The sequence below is a fragment of the Dermacentor albipictus genome, chromosome 4, assembly GCF_038994185.2.
Source record: "Dermacentor albipictus isolate Rhodes 1998 colony chromosome 4, USDA_Dalb.pri_finalv2, whole genome shotgun sequence".
Taxonomy (NCBI): domain Eukaryota; kingdom Metazoa; phylum Arthropoda; class Arachnida; order Ixodida; family Ixodidae; genus Dermacentor; species Dermacentor albipictus.
In genome coordinates this window covers 32600001-32622500 of record NC_091824.1, presented here as the reverse complement: position 1 = coordinate 32622500, position 22500 = coordinate 32600001, and positions in this window count along the sequence as shown.

The window sequence follows — 22500 nt, the reverse complement described above, 5'->3', positions numbered from 1 at the left end:
ATTCGCATAACTTCACAGCCCACGTTACTTGACGGCTTTGACGTGACACGGAGTAAATTGTGGGGAAATAAGAGACAGTTTCAGAAGCGAAGGTTTCCTTTACGAACCTAGCCGGTTGTCCGTGACCGCGGGCGCTGCATGCGGCCTTTAAAATAGCGTCTGTCGCCTTCAGCGCGTTAAACGCGAATGCCTTTACAGCAAATTACGGCGCTCGTCCTTGAAAGACCTTTAGTTTAACGTAAGAGAACGCGAACCTAAGGAAGAGGTGAGAAGACCTGAACCCATCTGGTGCAACGCACCAAAGGTATGCAGCAAGCCAAGACAAGTTGTTAGCAACCGTCCTATGATTTCTATGCCGACGCATCTCTTTAGGGATATACATATGCCTGAATAGCCGAAAGATCTTGGAAATTGGACGCGCTTTGCGATCACATGTAACATTTCAAGCGAGCGAACAGGAAGTGAACGCTCATTTCAACTGCTACTGGGAACAACTCGTAACGAGTGTAGCAACAAATCGATGACGTCCAAATCACAGCGGCTTGCTCGAGAGCATCCCTGTTAGATTCTATAGTAGTCGGGCAAGGTAGCACGCCGTCTTGGAACGAAATGCATCGCCCTTGTGCTGCATAGAAGCATTATGAAGTAGCCATTACGAGAATTCATGCTGAAGCAGGGCCCATGGGAGCCGCCGCGTTCCACAACACTATTTTTTGGCGCACGTAAACATTAGGTACCGTAAGCTGGCCAAATAGCGTACGTTCGCTTAGTGCACGCAAACCAAGGAAATCGCATGCCGTACGTAGCACGCGCATAGAGGACAACGGGAGCTCTTTACGTACGAGATGCGTTTGCATTTGGCAGAGCGAATGCTACTCTAAAGCACCTTAATAATGGCCTTGTCGTAGTGTAGTGAATCAGGTGTGGATCAGGAGCAGGATCGTGTGACTTTTATAGATGGCGCTTATCCTCCCTCACCCCCTCTTTTTTTTTGTTAATAGTGTAATAGCCTTATCGGTGGGCCTCAATGACTTTGCAGTCATGTGTCTGTCAAAAAACATCAGATTAAAATTCAATTGTGGGCTGTTGTGCCATTACCACAAGCCCGGATTCCGAATCTGCAAGATGCAGAATCTATCCTGCGAGCGCCCTAATTCTCCCTTCACAAGTCAAGATGCTGAGCCGTCAGGCAGCGGGTCCTGCGGGAGAAGCGGAGAAGCCTCGGCGAGCCGCAAGTTTGGACGTGTCAGCGTGTGCCAGACAGCCCGGCGCCGCACCTCCCTTTGCCTGGAGGTCACCGCGCGCGCGAACTTTGAACCGGGTGGCCAGCGCGGTCGCTGGTTGGACCCCTCGGACGACCGTCGTGTGCTGACTTTGTATTGGGCCGTTTGAGTGACAATGGTGCTCGGGGATTATAAAAGCAGCAACGCGCTGCCTGAAAAACAGGATCCGCCGTCCGACCGGGAGAGAGTGTCGCTCCCGACTGGGGTGAGATGTGTCACGCGTTTTCGCCGGACGTCGTCGTGCGAGAACAGTCGCGTTTGTTGTGAGCACTCGGCCCCAGTGCCGACCCGTTCATGTCCTGTATGATAACCTGTATATAATGTATAAAGTCCCTTTTGTTATTCTCATCGACGCCAGGCTCGGAGTCTTCGCTACCAACGCTCTGTCACGAAACGGGTGACGAGCGCTACGGGACCACAAAGCCGTAATCGGGGTGCAGCGGTGAAAGTTCGTAACACTGCTGGCACCGGTTGGATGTCGTAACACTGGCGGCACCGGTTGGGAAGTTCGTAACAGGGCCTATACGTCCCAAATCCATGATCTGATTATCAGCCGTCTAGGATACCGGAGGAGACTCCGAATTAATGTTCACCTCCTAAGTCTAATTAATGTTCACCAACCAAATCTAAGTCTACGAGCGTTCTTCCATTTGGCCGCCTCTGAAATGCGGCCGCCGTGACCTGCATTGAACCTGCGACCTGAACCTCAGCACTGCAACTCCATAGCTCTACTACGATACTGCGCTGGGCGACAAAAATTTATGTTGAAGACAGTGGAGCATAACACCGCGTCTCAAAGCCATATATGTTGCGAATAAATTAAGAATGCGAGAAGCTGGCACGTGACGCAATCGCCAGACGTTTAAAACAGCAACTTTGGCGCCAACGAAGAACGCGTGCGGTTGCGACCTGACGGTTAGAGCTTTTGGGGTGCGCGAGTGTGTGCGAAAAATCCGTATGCTCGAAATCGCAGGTTTGCTGAGAGATACGAGGTATAAAAACTTCGGTTTGATAACCCTGAGTGTGCAAGGTCGTCTGCGGCGACCGTGTGCGCAGTCGTTGATATGTCACAATCATCGCAGTAAAAGTATGTTGTCGCTTACTTACTCACACGTAAGTCGTCGCATGTAATTTTTAAAATGATCCTTCACCGACGTTTCCACAAATCGCCGCATGCGGCAAATCCGACCCCGACACGCCGTACGAGGGAACGCAAGCGAAATCGCACCACGTATCTCCCTCTTACCACAGTGGTAGAAACCGCGCACTGGTGCGGAACCACCGTGCGATGTTAGCGGTCGCAAGGACAGCGCCTTCGCATTCTTGTCTCGTGGCAGTTAGCGTTTTGCGACGCTGTCGTTTAGGCCTCTAGTGAAAGTCACCGATGCCGTCGTTTGAGACACTGCAACGCTGGTGACCAGAGACGGTCGCGGAGGCTGCACGGGGTACCAGCTGGTCCTCGAGGAAGTGTCGCTCGATGTACGCGTTGGCTCCAGCGTAAGCTCGGTGCTAAGGGGAGTGGCACCCACATCATGGTGCCGCACGTCGCCTCCCGAAGCATAGAAAACACTTTGTTGGATAGCAAGCGAGGTGGCTGCTTCGCAAATTGAGGAATTCTTGGCTAGCACGAACCGAAGTTGGTGCGTCAAAAATAATGTAAAGTCAACATGCGGCCACACATTTCATGACGTCGTCTATGGAGCCGAATGCTTCAAAGAAATTGATAATGGTCATCATGCACATTCCGCCTACCTTTCCAAGTGTTGCCCCAAGAATTTTATTATTATATGAATAGGGCGTCGCGCAAACATGATGAATAGAAAACAATGCTAAGGGACTTCGTAGAGGACATACGCCTTCTATTTGACTATCTTCAACGCAGTCATTGTAACGTTATCTTTATGTTTAAAAGTTGTAAGATAAAACTATTACGTGCTTTTTTTTTATTACACGTTTTTTTACAGTAGTGTAATTCCTTCATTCCTTACTTCATATGTACTTTTTTTTTCTTTCTGCCTCACCCAGCCCTCTCTTTTTTGTTTCGACATTCAATTTGCTTGGTTTACTCTGCGCACCGACACGTTCTCCTTCTCCTCCCCCATTGAAGGTGGAGGAGAGGGAACCACGCGCACAGAAACGCGTCACAATGGGACGCAGTTGCTGCGCCGATGAAGACGAGTACCGTAGACGAAATGTTGGCTTCGTCGACGTTATTTGATTCTACACTTGGTTATCACAAAGAGGGAAGTATACCAGAGCGACGAACCACTTAAACAAGGAGAAGACAGCAAGCGGGGGCAAATAACCTGGGCTTCTATTTTGCCCCACTACTTACTCATTTCTCAATTGGCAGTGACATATTCCAGCGCTTGTCAGCCGTCAATAAACCGCATTTGACGAAGAGAGCCTGCAAGAAATGACGAAGCAGTGAACAAAAAGGCGGGTGGTGACCTCACAGTCAATACCTCGTCTTCTTTCAGTCCCGTCTACTGAGCGTCACCGTAACCGAATATGCATCAGCAGCTGTCCGAAAATTGCACTCATCCAAAATTATTATATTTGTTCCCTTGTATCAAAAAACTGTACTTGGCACGTCGCTTAAGGAAGAACATGGCTGACGGATTTTTTAACCTTTCTGTTGCTTGTCACGACACCATTCTTCTGCTGTGCATAAAAATCCAGCGAATAAATAAAAGCCTAATATGGAAGTTACCGCCTGTCCCCGTGCGCCTCTTTCTTCGTGTCGATGAGCAAAACGAGAGCAAGGCGAGAGCAGGAGCCAATGTTTCGACAAGTGGACTTGTCTTCTTCTTTGTGTATATGTTTTAGTTTGCATGGCTATGACATTGATGCAAAACCATTTGGGCCAATCTTTCACCTCACTTAGAGACTGCGCAATGCCAAGTGCATAGCACACAAGATAATGCTAGAAGAGCTCTCGCTTAGCCCGGAGAGGCTGTCTCTGTTATTTGCCAGCACAGGTTAAGCCAGAGTTTGTGCATGCTTCTGCTCTGGAAGAAAGTCGTGACCGCTGAAATCCGCTCACAGTTCACTTCTTTTTGGTCATTTACTGTAAATGCTACACACTAATTGCGACATAAAAGCTGGTGGATTCTGGTGAAAAGGTTACTTTTGACCAGCGGCGTTCCAACTGTTGCTCGAGGGGGTAATGGGTCAAACCACGAACTATACAACGCTCTCTCTCTCTCTTTACACACGTATATATATGTATATATATATATATATATATATATATATATATATATATATATATATATATATATATGTGTGTGTGTGTGTGTGTGTGTGTGTGTGTTGATAATTACGATTGTGCTATTGCATTACGAGAAAAAGCCAGCAAACATGTCTGAACGCTTCATTTGATAATTACCACCCAGACAGCGATAGTGAATCACACATGGTGAACCATGGTGGAGCAAAAAAATTATTCGAATATATTCCTCGAAGTTACATATATGCAAGACCAAATGATAGCCAATTACTGCCAGACAGACGAATTACTGCCTCACAACGCTTTTGAGCACTGAAAGTTGGGAATTTCTGAAAGCCAGTAATTCATGAACAATCTTTTTAAAAACTGCCTCAGAACTACCTCAGCAACTGCCTCAAGTCCAGCATCAACCCCTATTTTTGCTGGACTTGATCTCGGTTTCGTTCCCAGTTCTCCCAGTGCAGCGAGATAAATTCTGCTTTGTTCGCAAAACGCGTTGATAAAGCTCAGATCATTTCCATGCCTAATTCACTTCAAACGTGGTAATTTATCCCGTCACTTTAATTTAGCGTACACGTTACGTATAACGCACCCTTTGTTTTCTCGAAAAATAACCAAGGTGCTTTGATTGGTTCACCTAGACCCTCGCAGAAAGCAACTGCCAGTGTCTTATAACGCATGAAAATAGGCAAATAACCAGGGTAAGGTAATTGATGGCATCTGTAGTTCTGCCAGGACTACGGGATTAATTTTGCCCAGTTCGTTAGACACACTCATGACACTCTAAAGCACAAACATACGTCATTGATTATCACAGCGTCACATACCTCGCCCCCCCCCCCCCACACACCCACACAGTTTGAACTTTGCCCACAGATCAACCATTGCATCGTCCTTACTGTGACCAAACATCAAGAAGATGCATCGTTTAGTTCACTGAAGACACCAGGCCAACGCAATATACGTACACCCGTGAGAAAAAGTATACGGACCACCGGGTTCCCCAAAAAACAGAAATTCGTCGTAAATAACATGCATAAATGCAATCTGATGAGTGCATTAGAAACTTCGTAATGCCAAGTTTGGACTGCAGTCTTTAATTTAAAGTTACATGAACTGAAAAAGCAGAAATTGAGTTTTATCGCGCAATCCCTCGTCCGTATACGTTTACTCACGGGTGTACGTATTACACCTTAAGCAAGCCTCCAAAAACGAGCGTTCGATAGTTATTCCTAACGGTTGTAGTAAGCGTGAAATTTAAGAAATTCGCAACACATTGCACTGAAACCATGCCCCCTTCCTTCCTAATAAAATCTTGTGAAATGTAGAGTTCTATTGAAAATATGGGAAACAGCCGATAAGGACAGTGGGACACTTTCGAATGCTTACTTAAGATCTCTTCAAATGTTTGTTGTCTTTTTTTTGCACAGCTGTGTTTAGCCAACACGCCTTTAACATAGAACACAAACATGGCGCAGCGTTTCCATTATGCTCACAAACTTTGACTCAGGTTGCATTTGTGGTTATGCCAGGGAGGCGGAATAGGTTTTACAACGCAGGTAAAACATACTATTAACACTCCGGTCCACTTGCACACGTAATCTATTTCAAAGAGGCACATTTACTCCCCTACTTGGAACGTTGCCTACACATTATAAATACCCTGATCCTAACATTTCGCATGTACGAACAGCGTCCCTTGTTTAGTTCACCAAGACAGTGGAAGAACAAACTGTGAGCCTCGAATGGCGAAAAATATAGGGGAAGAAGTAAAGTTCATTAAGTATTAACAGCGTTACATTTAAAGCAAATACTTAAGGACTTGAAACTCTTGCAGCGCCATTGTACTAAAATAATAATCGTATTCTCATAGAATATGAAGTTCGTGCCTCCTTCAATATTTGAGGAGCTTACGAAACAATTGTAATAACGGCAGTATAACACCTTGCAACGTTTGAATAAGTAACTTTCCACAACGACTGCAATGAACCCACATGCATTACACATTTATCGCTCGGGACTGAAAACACGATTCCTACTTCAACGAAATGTAAACATCGTGCCTCGCATAGTTTACCAAAAAAAAAACTTGGAAAAGTAACCACAATAATTGTATACCATGTAAAAGAATGCGGAAAGCAGATATTTAGTAAACATTTTCGAACCACATAATTAACTCCAAAGCGCCGATAGTTGGGCTAGATGCTTGAAATGCATGCTATTTGTGCAAATGTTTGCGATAAACTTGAGTTGTGAGTTTGCGCTCGTACTTGTTTTTTCTTGGCTTGTCCTAGTGTGACCATGCAAACTTTGCAGTATACATGGCTGACCTATGGCGGTCAATTTTCCCGTACACACACACACACACACACACACACACACACACACATATACATATATATATATATATATATATATATATATATATATATATATATATATATATATATATATATATAAGAAAGAATGTGGCTTTTCATTTCCGGCAAATATTTGTTTTTTGTGCTAGGGAACGTGTGCAAGTGTAACTCTTATGTTAAAAGAGTAAACAAAAATTATGGATAGGCTGTGTAATAACTGACACAAGCAAAATGCAAAAAATGGAACTCAATGTTGCAGTGGTATTGTTTTGGCTCTGCACAGTGGACAGTGTCGTTTTCTTCTTGACGCATGAAACACGAAACAAAAGCACCACACAAAAATCCGGAAAGGCCACACAGGTCAACCGCTTGAACGCTGACTTGTCACCAACTGCCCCAAATGTCGACATTCTGAAGGTCGTTTTCAACAACATATATAGGATAAGTGGCAAATACACGATGAATTTTGACAGCCTCTGGACATATACCATGTGTCCCGCCTAACGTTAGCCAAGCTGTCCTAGGCACAAAAGAAAAAACACATTTAAAAAACACACTGCAAGACACAATTATACAAAGTACGCTGCTCGGTCGTCAGAGATCTCAAGCCTGAACAACGCAAGTCTTAAGATTATATCCCGCTCCGTACTTCTTTAATAATTTTTTTTGGTGAATAGCTTGGCTAACGTTAGTTAAGATATCCTAGAAGAGGTCATCATTCTTTAAGTTTCACGAAATTTTAAAAAACTCCTAGTTTCAGATAACCAAATTCTGTCCTATAGGTGTGTTAATCATAGAGGAGTACACTACTTGCAAAAAAATCAAAACAGACATACAACTATTTACAAAAATATCACAAATTAACTTTTTACCTAATTATTTTACGGCCCTTATGGCAATTTATGATTTACAGCCAGCGAATTTGTAGGGCCTGTCGACCTGGAACGAATTTCCATAATGGCTCCGGTCTTGAGATATGCGTCCTCAAACTGGACGTAATAACACACTGTCTTTCTACTTACCTGTTTAATGAAAGGCTATTTTATATATTGGAGTACAAAAGTAACTGGAAGAAGCACTCGGAAACGTTCGGCACGATAAAACCACGTTTGAATGTTTCAGGTCTTGCAAAAATTCGTTCTAGCAAGTGAATTCCTGTGGGGCTACGAACTGGCCATTGAGGAAGCGGTGCTCCAAGTACAGCTTGGCTGCCGCGTACGCGCCACCCACAACGCGTAGCGCAGTCCTTTCTTTTTTTCAGCTTGTCCTCGTATCACCGTGCGAACTTTGCAGTATACAAACCTAACTTATAGAGTTCAATATTACAGTACATATGTCATCAAGACAGTGGCTTTCGTACCCAGAAAACACTTCTTTTTTTGGTTGTGCCAGGGAACGTGTGCCAGTGTAAATGTTATGTTGAAAGACTAAAAAAAATAATATGGATAGACTGCGTCAGAAGTGACAGATGCCAATATAAAAATTGGAACTCCGTCTAGCATTGGTACTGCTATGGCTGTGCACATTCGGCAGTGTTGTTTTCTTTTCAACGCATGAAGCACAACACAAAAACACGACACAATATTGCGGAAAAACCGCACAGGACAGCCGCTGCCACAATGACTGGTCACCAACTGACACAACTGTCGACATTCCTGAAGGTTGTTTTGACCAGCATATATAGTGTTGTGTCATCGTCATGATAGTTCTGCGCATCCGCAATGTACTTCCGATCCTTCTTTCCACTTCCACTTCCCTTCCCACTTCAGGGGATAAAAGCTATCGCATGCCCCGAAATACACGTCTTCTATGTTCGAGCGGTCTGCGCCTCGTGTAACTGTTCGTGCCGCGTGCCGTGGCTATGCTACATATTGGATAAGTGGCGAACACACGATGAAATTCGACATCCCCTGGACATTTACCGAGTGTCCCGGCTAATGTTTGCCAAGCTGTTAAAAAAACACATTTATGAAACACAATGCCAGATACAATTATACACAGTATGTTGCTCGGTCATCAGAGATCTGATGCCCGAACAACGTAAGCCTTCAGATTATATCCTGTACTGTGCTTTAATAATTCTGTTTCGTTCAGTAGCTTGGCTAACGTTAGTTATGATATCCTTGAACAGGTCATCATTTTCAAGCTTTACGGAATTTTAAGATATTCTTAGTTGCAGATAACCAAATTCTAGTCTTGTAAGTGTGATAATAATAGAGGCGTACATTACTCGCTAAACAGGTCAAAGCACGTATTGAACTATTTACAGAATAACACAAATTAATTTTTTATTTATCTTACGACATGTATGGCAATTTGCGAATTGTATCCGGTGAATTTGCGAGGCGTGTTGACCTGGCACGAATGTCGAGAGTGGCTTCGTGCTGGCCATATGCGTCCTCAAACTGGCCGCAATAACACACGGTGGTTCCACTTACTTTTTGAATGAAAGGCTCCTTTATATATTGGAGCAGAAAAGTAACTGGAAGAAGCAATCGGAAACGTCGGGTTCTAGCACATGAATTCCTGTGTGGCTACGAACTGGCCCTTGAAGAAGTGGTGCTCCAAGTACCGGTTGGCTCCCGCGTACGCGTCACGCACTACGCATAGTACAACACAGTGCCACAAAACTCCTCTCCAAGAACACGAAACGCTTTTGTGGATAACAAGCGGGGTTCATACATCACGAATAATTTAACAAGTTGATGACAGGCGTACTGAGTGGACGTGGTCCTCAATGGAGCCATAAGCTTCAAACAGCTTCGTAGCTCCCATCATATGCTTTCCGCTTACCTTTACTGGGGTCACACTTCAAATTTCATTTATATAATAATAACAGGTAGAGCTACCTTTATATAAAAGAAACTGTGACGAAGGACTTCGTACGCGGCGCATACTTTTTATTTGAGTACTTTGAACGCCTTCATTAAAAGTGTTTGTATGTGCTTAAAGGTTGTAAGTTGTCTTTAGTTGGAGCTAAACGTACTTTTTCTAGTTTCTTCGTTCTTGACTTCTAAAAGAAAATGGAGGCCAAGCCCGAATAGAAAACTTTCGACCTCGGCCTGCATTTTCTTTTTGACTATCGCTTTCCTTACTCTGCGCACCGGCATATTCTCCTCCTCCCCCACTGAGGGTGAGGGAGGGGGAGCTACGCGTACATAAACGCGTTGCTCAGGGACGCAGGCGCTGCACTCGCGATCACCAGCGCCCTTCTCGAAACGTTGGCTTCAGCGACATTCCTTGTAGTCCAACTGGTAGTCACAAGGAGCAGACCAGAGCGAAGAAATACTTCAATAAGGTGAAGAAAAGAGCAGACGTCGGTGAAGACCATCGACCTCTATTGGGCGCCGCTACTTTGTCACTTCTCCATTCACGGTGACGAGTTCCGCCGCTTCTGAGCTGTCAAACCACATTTGATGGAGACCGTCTTCAAAGAAAAGCGCGAAACAGAAAGAGGAAACAGTTCAATGACGCGATGGTACAGAGCTGCAGGTGCCGAAACCCTGATCTGAATAAAAGGCGTGCTGGCTGCAGTGGAAGAGATTCAGAAATAATTTCGACCTCGTCGAGTTCTTTACCGTGCACCTAAGCGATTATGCAGGAACACATTTGCATTTCGCCGTCATCGGAATGCCACCGTCGTGGTCTGGATTGAACCTGTGACCTTGACCTCAGGAGCACTACGCCACAGCTCTTCTACGCTACTTCGGTGCCGATACAAACAAAAATAATGACACTCACTTAAGTATTCTTACGTGATTTGAATGAGAAAGCATTATGAATTACCTAATTGGTTACGTGCATGACACGTGACGTCATAGATCTTCAAGTGTCCTTCACAACTTTACATTAATAAACCCTAAACCACCTTGGCCTAATTTGCACCTACTTTAATCCACGTTAATCCATCTTCATCCACATTGCTTTAATCTTTTAGCAATCTTAATCTACTTTAATCAACTTCGTTTTCACTCACTTTACTTTGACTTCATTCACTTTACTTCACCTTAAGTTACCTTTCTCTGATTGTTCCGACTTACAAGAGGCTGATGATGATCTTTGTTACCACTCGTTGCGGACTTTTCTGCCTAATGGGACATACAATCATGTAATATGAATTAACACGGGCCCATCTTCGAGAGAGTCGTGTATAACGCTGCGTCTCAAAGCGCAATCTGTCACGAGGTAATGGAGAATGCCAGAAGCTGGCAGGTAAAGCCCGCGACAGATGTCTGAAAGGGCGATTTTGGCGCGAAACAAGCGTGCGTGCGGTCGTGACCTGACGGTTATAGCTCTGGGCGAGTGCGAGTGTGTCCACGAAATCGAGGGTTTGCAAGAGATATGCTAGGCCTAGAAACGTCACTTTGATAAACTGTGATTGTGCAAGGTCATCCGTGACGTGCGTGCTGCGTTAGTTTCTCCCCGAATAATTTAACGTATTCATGGCAGGCAGGAACCGGGGTTTGGTTTTTCATAAATATGTCAGCCTACTTAGCAGTGACAAGAAAAGTTTTCGCAGTCGAATTCTGAATGGAGCCACTCAGCCAGATGCTTCAGAGAACTCCACTGCTGTGATTACACACGTTCCACCTAGGTGTCCAGGTGTTGCACAAGAAGATTTATTACTATATCAACAACAAGTCGAGTAACCTTAATATTTACCAAACGGTGCTGAAGAGCTGCATAGCGAGCGCATGCCTTTTATTTGATTTTCTTGAACGCAGTAAGTTTAAGTGGTCGTTTGTCTTTAAAAGTTGTTGGCGCAAAGTTCCAAGTGTTAACGTTACACGTTGGTTTTCTTTTACATGGTTGATGATGGATAGGGTTTATTGGCGCAAATGTTTTTACATGAAAACATTCCTTAGTTTTTGGTATATTTGTTTTGTTTTTATCTTTTACCTTCGCGGCCTCGCTCCCAATTTTTTCGACATTACATTTTCTAACTTTACTCTTTGCAGCGGCATAATCTCCTTCTCCTCCTCCTCGATAGAGGATGAGAGATGTAATAGTTCTGCGGAAACCCACAAGGTGGAGAGAAGTAAGCAAAAAAGATAAAATGAGACATCCACACAATCACTGTAATTGCTAAAAAGGAAACCCATTCTAGTTCCTCGAAAGAAAAGCCTCGCATTTGGAGAAAAATTTGTGCCGGTCCGGGCCACGAACCCGGGGCCACCGCCTTTCCGAGGCAGTTGCTCTACCATCTGAGCTAACAAGGCGGCTGGTAGATGGCACGGCGAAGTCGAACTAAATCTTACTGTGATGGCCTTCGTAGTTCTGCGAAGTCAACGGGTTAAATTATGTCCCGCTCGTTAGACACACTCAATATGCTCTAGAGCACAAACATCCGTAATATGTTAACACAGCCACATGTGGACACCCGCTTCGAACTTTCCCTACACACCAAACATTACATTGTCCTTATTGTTACGAAACATAAACGAGCTGCCTCGTTTAGTTCACTCAAGGCACCTGGCGAAACCAATATACGTGTCGCACAATAAAGGCCCCCCCAAACAAACAACAAGTGACGAGCGTTCAATAAATGTTCGTGACACTTCTAGTAAGCCAGAAACGTTAAACATTTGCAACACTTTCCACTCATGCTGCACCACTTCCTAGTAAATGCAGAGTGCGCTTGAAGAAGTTAGAAAACGTTGTTGATAAACGGTTCTTTAGATTCTGCTCTTGTTCAACCCTGTACCACCTCTTCTGTAACACCCCAAAGACTCTGAGGGTAAGTAAATAAATAAATAATGCCAATGGAACACTTTGTAACGCTTACTTAAAATGTTCTTAAAGGTTTCTTTTCTTAAATGTAAAACATTTTTTCCCAACAGCTATATTTAGTCAGCACGCATTTATCAACGTACAGAAACTTGAAGCGTCCCCCTGCGTTCCCAAATTTGTTATTATAATCGTACAGTTCTAGCCGTGCTTACGCGATGGCAGCGATACAAGTGTTTCGCCACTTATAACAGACCCTGATAATGCTCCGGTCCACGTGCATGCCTAATATATCGTAAAAAAGGCGCATCAACCCACCTACTTGGGACGCTATCTGCACATTACACATACCGTGCCCTTGATGTTTCAAATCTATATCAATATGACGCCTTCTTTTGTTCACCAAAGACAGTGGAGAAGCAAGCTCTGAGCTTCGTATGAACAACGAAAGTAGGGGAAAATGAGGGTGCAGTAATTAGTTACAACGTCGCATTTAAAACAAGCAGGTGAAAGTTTTGCGGCGCCATTCCACAAAAAAATCATGCACAATTTCATGGAATTTGATGTTCGTGCCCCCTGCAGTTCTTTCTTTCTTTTTTTTAAGTCAACGAAATATTTGGAATAACAGCAGCATCACACCTTGTAATAACTGAATAGGTAACTTTCCACAAGCTCTGCATTAAACGCGCACAGATTAAAACTTATCGCTTGTCACTCAAACCACGTTTCCTTCAATCTTAAGCAAATGTACGCCCTTTGGTGTGTATATTTGCCCCACAACAATAATCGTCATGCTGATATAATGGAACGCTGAAATCGAACGCTGATGATGAGCACGCAGTTCATAACTTGGAAGTACCGGGCTCGCCACGTTAAAGAAAGGAAATGCGGACAAGAGAGATGATGATTATCGTTGCGTGGCAAACGGGTGTAATTTTGCTTATGAGTGTACTTAACGAACTATAAATACCGTGCGTCGCACCATTTACCGAGGAAACTTGGAAAAGCAGCCAAATTATATGTATAACGCTTAAAAGATGGAAGAAGCAGATATTTAGTAAATATTCTCAAAGCACCTAAGTTACTTCTAGAGTTCAATGTTTTGGTACATGTATATCAATAAGGAAATGGCGCCCATTGCCTCAAAATAATGAATCTGTCTCGTTTATTTTTATTTTCCTTCTGCTAGGGAACTTGTGCTAGTGTAAATGTACCGTTGAAAAAAGTCTAAAGAAAATATCAATACACAGCTTCACAAGTGACACATTCCAGTAGAAAAAAATGCAAGACATCCTTGCAATTGTGTTGTGATGGCTCTACACACTCTACAGTGCCGTGTTCTTCTCAACGTACAAAGCACAAAACAAAAACACGACACAAAAATGCGGAAAGGCAGCACAGGACAACCGCTGCCACAATGATTTGTGAACAACTGACCCAACTGTCGACATTCCTGACGGTCGTTGTCACCAACATTTGTAGGATGAGAACTGAATACTCGATGAAATTGGACAGCCTCTGTGCACAAAACAAAAACACGACACAAAAATGCAGAAAGACCGCACAGGACAACACCGTCAGTCCCGGCTAACGTTAGCCAAGCTGTGAACGAAAAAAAGAATAATTTATAAAACACGGTGCAACATACAATTATAAAATGTACAGTGCTCAGTACTCAGATCTGAAGACCTTACATCTGAGGTCGAAAGATCGTATCCTGCACTGTAATATTTTTCTTATATTTTTTTTTGGATAGCTTAGCTAACGTCAGCTGGGACACCCTACAACCTGTGATCATTTTTAGGTTTTACGGAATTTTAAAAAGTTCTTTGTTGCCGATAACATTATTCTAGTCCTTGAGCGGGGTTGTCCAGAGAGGCAGTCATTAGTTGCAATAGAAATCAGAACACTTATTCAACAAATAACCCAAAAAATAACTATTTAACTTTTAAATATTTACTTTATTGCAGATATTGTATTTTCGAAATTGTAGCCGGTGAAGTACCAAAGCGGCTCAGCCCGGAATGATTTTCCACAATGCCACCAGTTTAGAGATATGCGTTTAACAAAACAGTCTTTTATGCATTGGATTACAAAAGTAACTGGAAAGGCCATGTATTTCGTGGCACTCCCCCTTTGGAAATAAAATCTCGAAGCTTGTGTCCACCAAGAAATACATTTAAACGTGATAAACCTTCCAAACTCACCGGCTACAACGTAGAAACAGCAATATGTGGGGTAAAATAATTAAACAGAAAGTTCATTATCGAATTGCTGTTCATTATTTACATATGTGCTTCGACTACTCGTGCTAGTACCGTCCGCCTCTTAGAATAATCCAGGTCAAGAATTATGCAATCTGGCACAGGTGGCTTCTTTAAATGCGTAAAACTTAAAACTGATCACCCTAGATAGAGATTCAGTAGTTCCGGTACTTGATAATATAACAATTTCATGCCGGAAGGCACGTCATCGTTCAGCGCGGCTGATTATAATACTTCAATGTCCCACTCACCAATAGGTTAGGTATAGGAAGGAAATTTTGTGTCTTAAAACGTGATTTTACGATCCGAATACCCTACGCAAAATGCAAGAAGCGCAACGTGAAATCTGTTATGGCGGAAACTGCCCAGAGCGAGCCAACTCCGCAACGCCAGCGTATATGGCGTATTCCATACGGCGTCTGCTACACCTCTTCGCGGCGAGGCACCAAAGACAATCCTCACTGCCCAAACAGTGGGACACGTAATAACGAAATAGATTGCTTGCGTGGCTAATGCCCTCACAAGAAAATTTCCTGTTAGCTGTCGTCCTCTTGGATTTTCGAGCATGCAGCAAAAACCAGCTCTCTTTCAATATTGGGTGGAGGGGAGGTGGAGGGGGACGCCGTACTTTGCCCCGTCCCACTCCTGCCAAATGCGCCTACGGTGTGTGACACACAATTATAGTCCCTGACTAGCAGCAGCTCTATGCAGACGACACCATAGTGCACGCACTGCTCTGAAACAGTAAGCATTCAACTAAGCCTGTCCAATCTCCTTCACTAGGCGCCGAGCAAAAGCCGAAGTCTTTATTTCCTTCTCGTCCCGCGAGACGCCGTTAGCGTCACTGCCAACGAGTCTGGTTGCGCCTGCATTGATGCATACACGCATAGATTCTGCCGGGGGGGGGGGGGGGGTGGACGGCAGTTCCCGCTGTGTAGCAGCAGCTGTATCGCTTGTCGTATCATGCCTTTTCGCCTGCGCGTATAGCTGTGACGCCGTGGTAGTAGACCGAGTGCAATGCTGAACCTATCTGTCGCTTTCAATGCTTCGCATCAGGTTGAAACTGCTAGTTTTCGTTTGTTTGTGGACGAGTCGGACGCGCCCCCTTCCAACAAGTGACAATATCTTAAATTTCACTTCAATCAATCAGGCAAGCAACCAGAAAACACCATTAAGTGGAAGACCTAAATCATGAAGGCAATCCTCTGCTGACTTCTAATGGTGCCAGATGCTTCAAAGAACTCCAGAGCTGTGATTATACACATTCTCCCTAGGATTCCTGGTTTTTCACCTGAATTTTCATCATTATATCAACAATAAGTCGCGCAAACTTCATATGTATATGTATAAAACTGTGCTGAAGAACTGTATAGGCAGCGCATGCCTTTATTTGATTTTCTTATCAGCGCGAAGTGCAATGCAAGTGCTTGATGCTCTCAATTCCGTACTTGGAACTCTTGAGTAAGCATCATGGCTCACCCGCATCATTATATTCGCACTGTAGTCATAACGGCCGGGGTTTAGCTTAAAAATACACTGCCACGCACTGCAACGTACTGCTGACACCCACCGGATCCTTGGTCTTCACTGGTGACTTCAAAGTGCATTACCAGCTATGAGCCGCCAAGATTGACGGCAGCCTAACGTATCGACGGAGCACTTGCTTTGACTTGACTGATTCCCAAGCGCTTGCTGCGTGCACAGAGAGTGTTCCCTCTCTCCCGCTTCACTCTTTCTGTTCCTCCTTTCCCTTCCCCCAGTGTAGGGTAGCAAACCGGACTCTCGTCTGGTTGACCTCCCAGCCTTTCCTCTCTTTGCTATCTCTCTCTCTCTCTCTTGAACGCAGACAGTTTAAGTGTTCGTTTGTCAAAAAAGGTTGTACGTTATAAGTTCCAAGCTTTCGTGTTGCGCGTTGCTTTTTTGACGTACCTGTTTTATTTTACCTTTGCGGCCTCGCTCCCAATTTTTTCGACATTCAATTTTCTTACTTTACTCTGCGAACCGGCCTAATGCCCTCCTCCGCCTCCATTGAGGATTACAGATGCACTAGTTCCGCGGAAACCCACAAGGTGGAGAGAAGTAAGTAACAAAGATGAAGTCAGACATCCACCCAATCACAGCAATTGCTACAAAGCAAACCTATTCTAGTTCTTCGAATGAAAAGCCTCGCAGCTGAAGAAAAACTCGTCCCGATCCGGGTCACGAACCCGGAACCACCGCCTTTACGGGGTAGCCAATCTACCATCTGCGGCGGGCATCTACTAACCAGGCGACTAGCAGATGGCCGGGCAAGGTCGAACTAAATTTGACTATGACGGCCTTTGTTGTTCTGCCAGGTCAACGGGTTAGATTACGCCCCGTTCGCTACACACGCTCAAAATGCTCTAGAGCACAAACATACGCAATATATTAACACAACCTCATATGGCCACCCACTTCGAACTTTCCCTACACACCAAACATTACATCGTCCATATTGTTACCAAATATAAAGAAGCTGCCTCGTTTAGTTTGCTTAAGACACCAAGCGAAGCCAATGTACGTGTCGCACAACAAAGGGCCCCCCAAAAAACAAAAATGACTAGCGTTCAATAAATGTTCATGACGCTTCTAGTAAGTCAGAAACGTTAAACATTCGCAACTCATTACACTTATGCTGCGCCTGTTCCTTGTAAATTCATAGTGCTCTTGAAAAATTTAGGAAACGTTGCTGATAAGAGCAGTGAGACACTTTGTAACGCTTGCTTAAGATGTTCTCAAATGTTTCAGTAAAAGTTTCACGCATTTAACAACATACCAAAACTAGACGTAGCGTACCCCCTATGCTCTCAAAATTTTTAATTGTAATTGTACAGTTCTAGCTGTGCTTACGCCAGGGCAGCGATACAAGTGTTACGCCGCTCGTAACGCACACTGATAACGCTCCAGTGAACTTGCATACCTAATATATCTTAAAAAAGGTGCATTTTACCTACCTACCTGGGAAGTTGTCTGCACATATCACATACTGTGGCCCTGAAGTTTCCTATTTATACCAACATGATTCCTTCTTTTGTTCACCAAAGACAGTAGAGAAACAAGCTGTGAGCTTCGTATGACCAACGAAAGTAGGGGGAAAACCAGGGTGCAGTAATTAGTTACAACGTCGCATTTAAAACAAGTACGATAAGTTTCGCGGCGCTGTTCCACAAAAATATTATCCCCAATTTCATGGAATTTGGAGTTCGTGCCTCCTGAAGTTTTTTTGTTTTTTCAGAGTTAGCCAAACTTTTGGAATAACAATAACGGCAGCATTACCTGTTGGAACGATTGAGCAAATAACTTTCAGCAAGGGCTGCAATGAACCCGCATATATTATTAATTTATCGCTCATCACTCAAAACACATTTCCGGCGTCCAATTGTGCGTCGCCCAATTTACCGAGGAAACTTGAAAAATCAGCCAAATTATTTGTATATGGCGTAAAAGATGGGAGAAAGATATTCAGTAAATATTTTCACAGCACGTAAATTGCTCTTAGAGTTCAATCTTTTGGTATATATATCACCAAGAAAACGGCCCCCATATCCTCTAATAAAGAATAATAATAAATCTCTCGTTTATATTTATTTTCTTCTGCTAGGAAACTTGCGCTAGTGTAACTCTAACGTTGAAAAATTCTGAAGATAATATCAATAGGCAGCTTCAGTAGTGACACATGCCAATATAAAAAATGCAAGGCATCCTTGCAATGGCATTGTGATGGCTCTGCACACTCTACAGTGTCGTGTTGTTCTTAACGCCTGAAGCAAAAACCAAAAACACGAATCAAACAAGCGGAAAGGCAGCACAGGACAACCGCTGCCACAATTATTTGTCAGCAATTGACCCCACATTCGGCATTCCTGATGGTCGTTGCACGTGACCAACATATATAGGATAAGTGGCGAATATTTGATGAAATTCGACATCGTCTGTGCATACAGCGTGTGTCCCGGCTAACGCTAAGCAAGCTGTTAACGAAGAGGTTAAATATTTATAAAAGAGGGTGCAACATACATATGTATAATATACAGTGCTCGGCAGTCAGAGTTGTGAACATCTAACATCGTAGGTCCTAAGATCGTATCCTGCACTGTGTTTTTTTTAATATTATCTTTCATTTGATAACTTAGCTAACGTTAGGTGGGCCACCCTATAACGGGTGATCATTTTTAGGTTTTACGGAATTGTTAAAAATTCTTTGTTGCCGATAACAGAATTCTAGTCATTGAGCTGTGTTATCCAGATTGCCATTAATTACTTGCAATAGAAATCAGAACATATATTCAAAAAAACAACCAAAAAATATTTATTTAACTTTTAAAACATTTACTTTATTGCACATACAATTTACGAAATGTAGCAGGTCAGCTAGCAAAGTGGGTCTACTCCGAATGAGTTTTCACAATGCCACCAGTTTGGAGATATGCGACGGCAAACTGTCCTAAAGATGCACTGTTGTGCCATGTACCTTTCTAACGAAACGTTCTTTTATGCATTGGAGCCCAAAAGTAGCTGGAAAGCCTATGTATTTTGTCCCGCACTTTGGGAAATAAGATCTGGAAACTGGTGTCACCAAACAAATACATTTCAACGAGATACGTCCGGCAAACTCACCGTCTACAATTTGCAAATGACAACATGTGGGATAAAGTAAACAATAAGTTCATTGGTGAATTACGGCTAATTAGTTACATATGTGTTTCGATTGCGCATGCTAGTAACGTGCGCCTCTGAATTATCCAGCTCAAGGATAAGAATTATGCAGTCTGCCACAGGTGCCTTTTCTTTAAATGCGTTAAACTTAAGAATGATCACCCCAGATGCAGATTCAATAGTTTCGGTACTTGATAGTCCAACAATTTCATGTCGCAAGGCACGCACCCTTCATGCTCGGCTGAATATCTTACTTGAATATCCCTCGCCCATAGTTTAGATATAGGAAGCTAATTTGCGTATTTAAACGTGATTTTACGGTCACAGTACGCTGGTCAAGATGTGAGAAGCGCAACGTGAAATCTGTTATGGCGGCAACTGCACAGGGCCAGCCTACTCCGCAACGCTGGCGTTTATAGCGCACTCCTTTCGTCTTCTGCTAAAGCTCTTCGCGGCGAGGCACGAAAGACAGTCTTCACTACCCAAACAGGCGGAGACGTAACAGTCGATAATATGTTCAATTTCACCTCAGTCGATCAATCGATCAATCAATCTATTAATGAGAAAGCGCGATGAATTAAGCTGCAGACCTGTGCCATGAAGGCTAGTCTTGTCTTACACAAGTGGGTGCACTCGGATTAAATCATAGGACATACCATTTGTCGGCTTTGACATCACACTGAGTCAACAAAACGGCATTAATAGTCAATTTTGCAATAACCTTCGTCGCATCCCGTCCGTGAAACGCTGTGACCTTCGCCGAACGTTGCGCCGCACGTCCACTCGAGACCTTCAGTTTAACGTGAGGGAACGCATAACGAAACGAAGACGTTATAAAACAAACATATCCAAGCCAAGGTAGCCCACTAACGACCATCCTGTAGTTTTTATCCCGACGCGTCTCGTTAGGCCTAGTGACGCCGCAATCGCCGGACGATTTGGTTGAATCACTGCATCGCCGATCCAATAACGTACGGATCATGCGCATAGAGGAATACGCGATTTCTTTGCGTGCGTTACATGTTTACATTTGGTATAGCAAACGGTATTCTAAAGCTGTCTAATAACGGGCATGTCGAAGGGGAGTGACTCAAGTGTGGAAATGGGGCAATATCTTGTGATTTCCCTTAATGACACCCCCTCCGAGCCCTCCCTCACTTCTTTTTTTTGTTTATCGCACAAAAGCCTTATCGTCGGCCCTTACCCATATTGTAGGTGTCTGTCTGATGATAAACATCGGATTAAAAATGAAATTCTGGAGCTGCACGTGCCAAGACAATGATCTGATTATAACTTATAAGGCATGCACGCTGCAGTAGGAGGCTCCGAATTAAGTTTGAGCTCTTGGGGTTCCCTACCGAGCACCTAACTCTTAATGCACGAACTTTTTGCATTTACCCGCCATCGAAATGCCACCGCCGTGGCCTGGATTGAGCCTGTGACCTGGACCTCAGGAGCGCAATGCCATAGCTACACTGCGCTACTGAGGTGTGCCAGAAAAAAATTGACAATTACTTAGGTATCCTGAAGTGATCTGAATGCGAAAACATTGACTTCTGAAACGATTGGTTACGCTCTCACGATACGTGACGTCATACATTGTCAGGTGCTCTTAACAACAGTACCTTAGTCCACCTTAATCCACATTAGTCCACAAATTAAGGCACCTCGGTCCGATTTGTAACTAATTTAATACACATTAACCTATCCTGAACGACTTTAATTCATCTTCATTCACTCTACTTCACCATAACTCATTTTACTCCACCTTAAGTCACCTTGCTCTCACTAGTTCTAACAATGCGCTGATGATGATTTTTGACACCGCACGTTGCGGAAAACAATGCCGGTTTACTGCCTCTTGGGACATGTGATCCTTTCTCATTAATATGGGCCCATCCAGAAGACTGGCCAGTTTAAAGCCGTGTCTCAAAACGCAACCTGTCACGAGGAATTGAGAATGCTAGAAGCTGGCAGGTGAAGTCAGCACCAGATGCTTCAAACAGCTACTTTGGCGCGAGAGAAGCAAGCGTGTTGTGACGTGGCGTTTAACAGCTTTGGGCGCACTCGAGTGCGAGCATGAAATTGGAAAGTGCGTGCAAGAAATCGGAGTGCGTGCAAGGATTCGGAAACGAGATGTAGAAACGTCGCTTTAATAACTGCGACTGCGCAACGTCAGCCGTAACGCGAGTGGGCGCAGTTGTCCAGATGTCGCAATCAAGGCATTCTACGCATGTTTTCGCATAGTTAGCGGTGCTAAGTTCTGGCTTACCTATGTAACGTTCGTTCGTGCCATGTGTGCCAATCGTCGCATGCAGCGAGTCGGAAGCCGACGCGCCACACGAGCGATCGCACGCAAAATTGCATCGCGTTTCTCCCGCTTAACACAGCTGTAAAATGCGCACAGTGATGCTGCACCACCGTGCGATGTTACCGGTACTAAGGACACCATCTTCGCATTTTCGTCTCGCGACAGCTAGCATATTGCGACGCTGTCGTTGATTCGCTGCTCATCTCAGGTGACCAGAGGTGGTCGTGGTGGCTCCACGGCCTTACGAACTGGTCCGTGAGGTAGTGGCGCTCGAAGTACCGGTGGTATCGCGCTTACGCGTAAGCTCAGCGTAAGGGAAGCGCCACCCACGACACATGCTTCCACAAATCACCCCTCAAAGCATACAAAACGCTTCCTTGCATAGCAACTGGAATCGGTTCACAGTTCACGAACATGACATAGGAAATCACACCATGGTCTTCAATGGAGCCAGAGATTCCGAACAGCTCCATAGCAGTCGTTACACACATTCTTCCTAGCTTTCCAGGTGTAGCAGCTGAAATGTAATTGATATATGCAGAAAAAGTAGCGCAACTTTATTACGTAGGAAGCTATCATAAAGCAATTCGAAGGCGGCGTATGGCTTTTATTTGGTTATCTCGAACGCAGCCACTGTGAGCGTTTG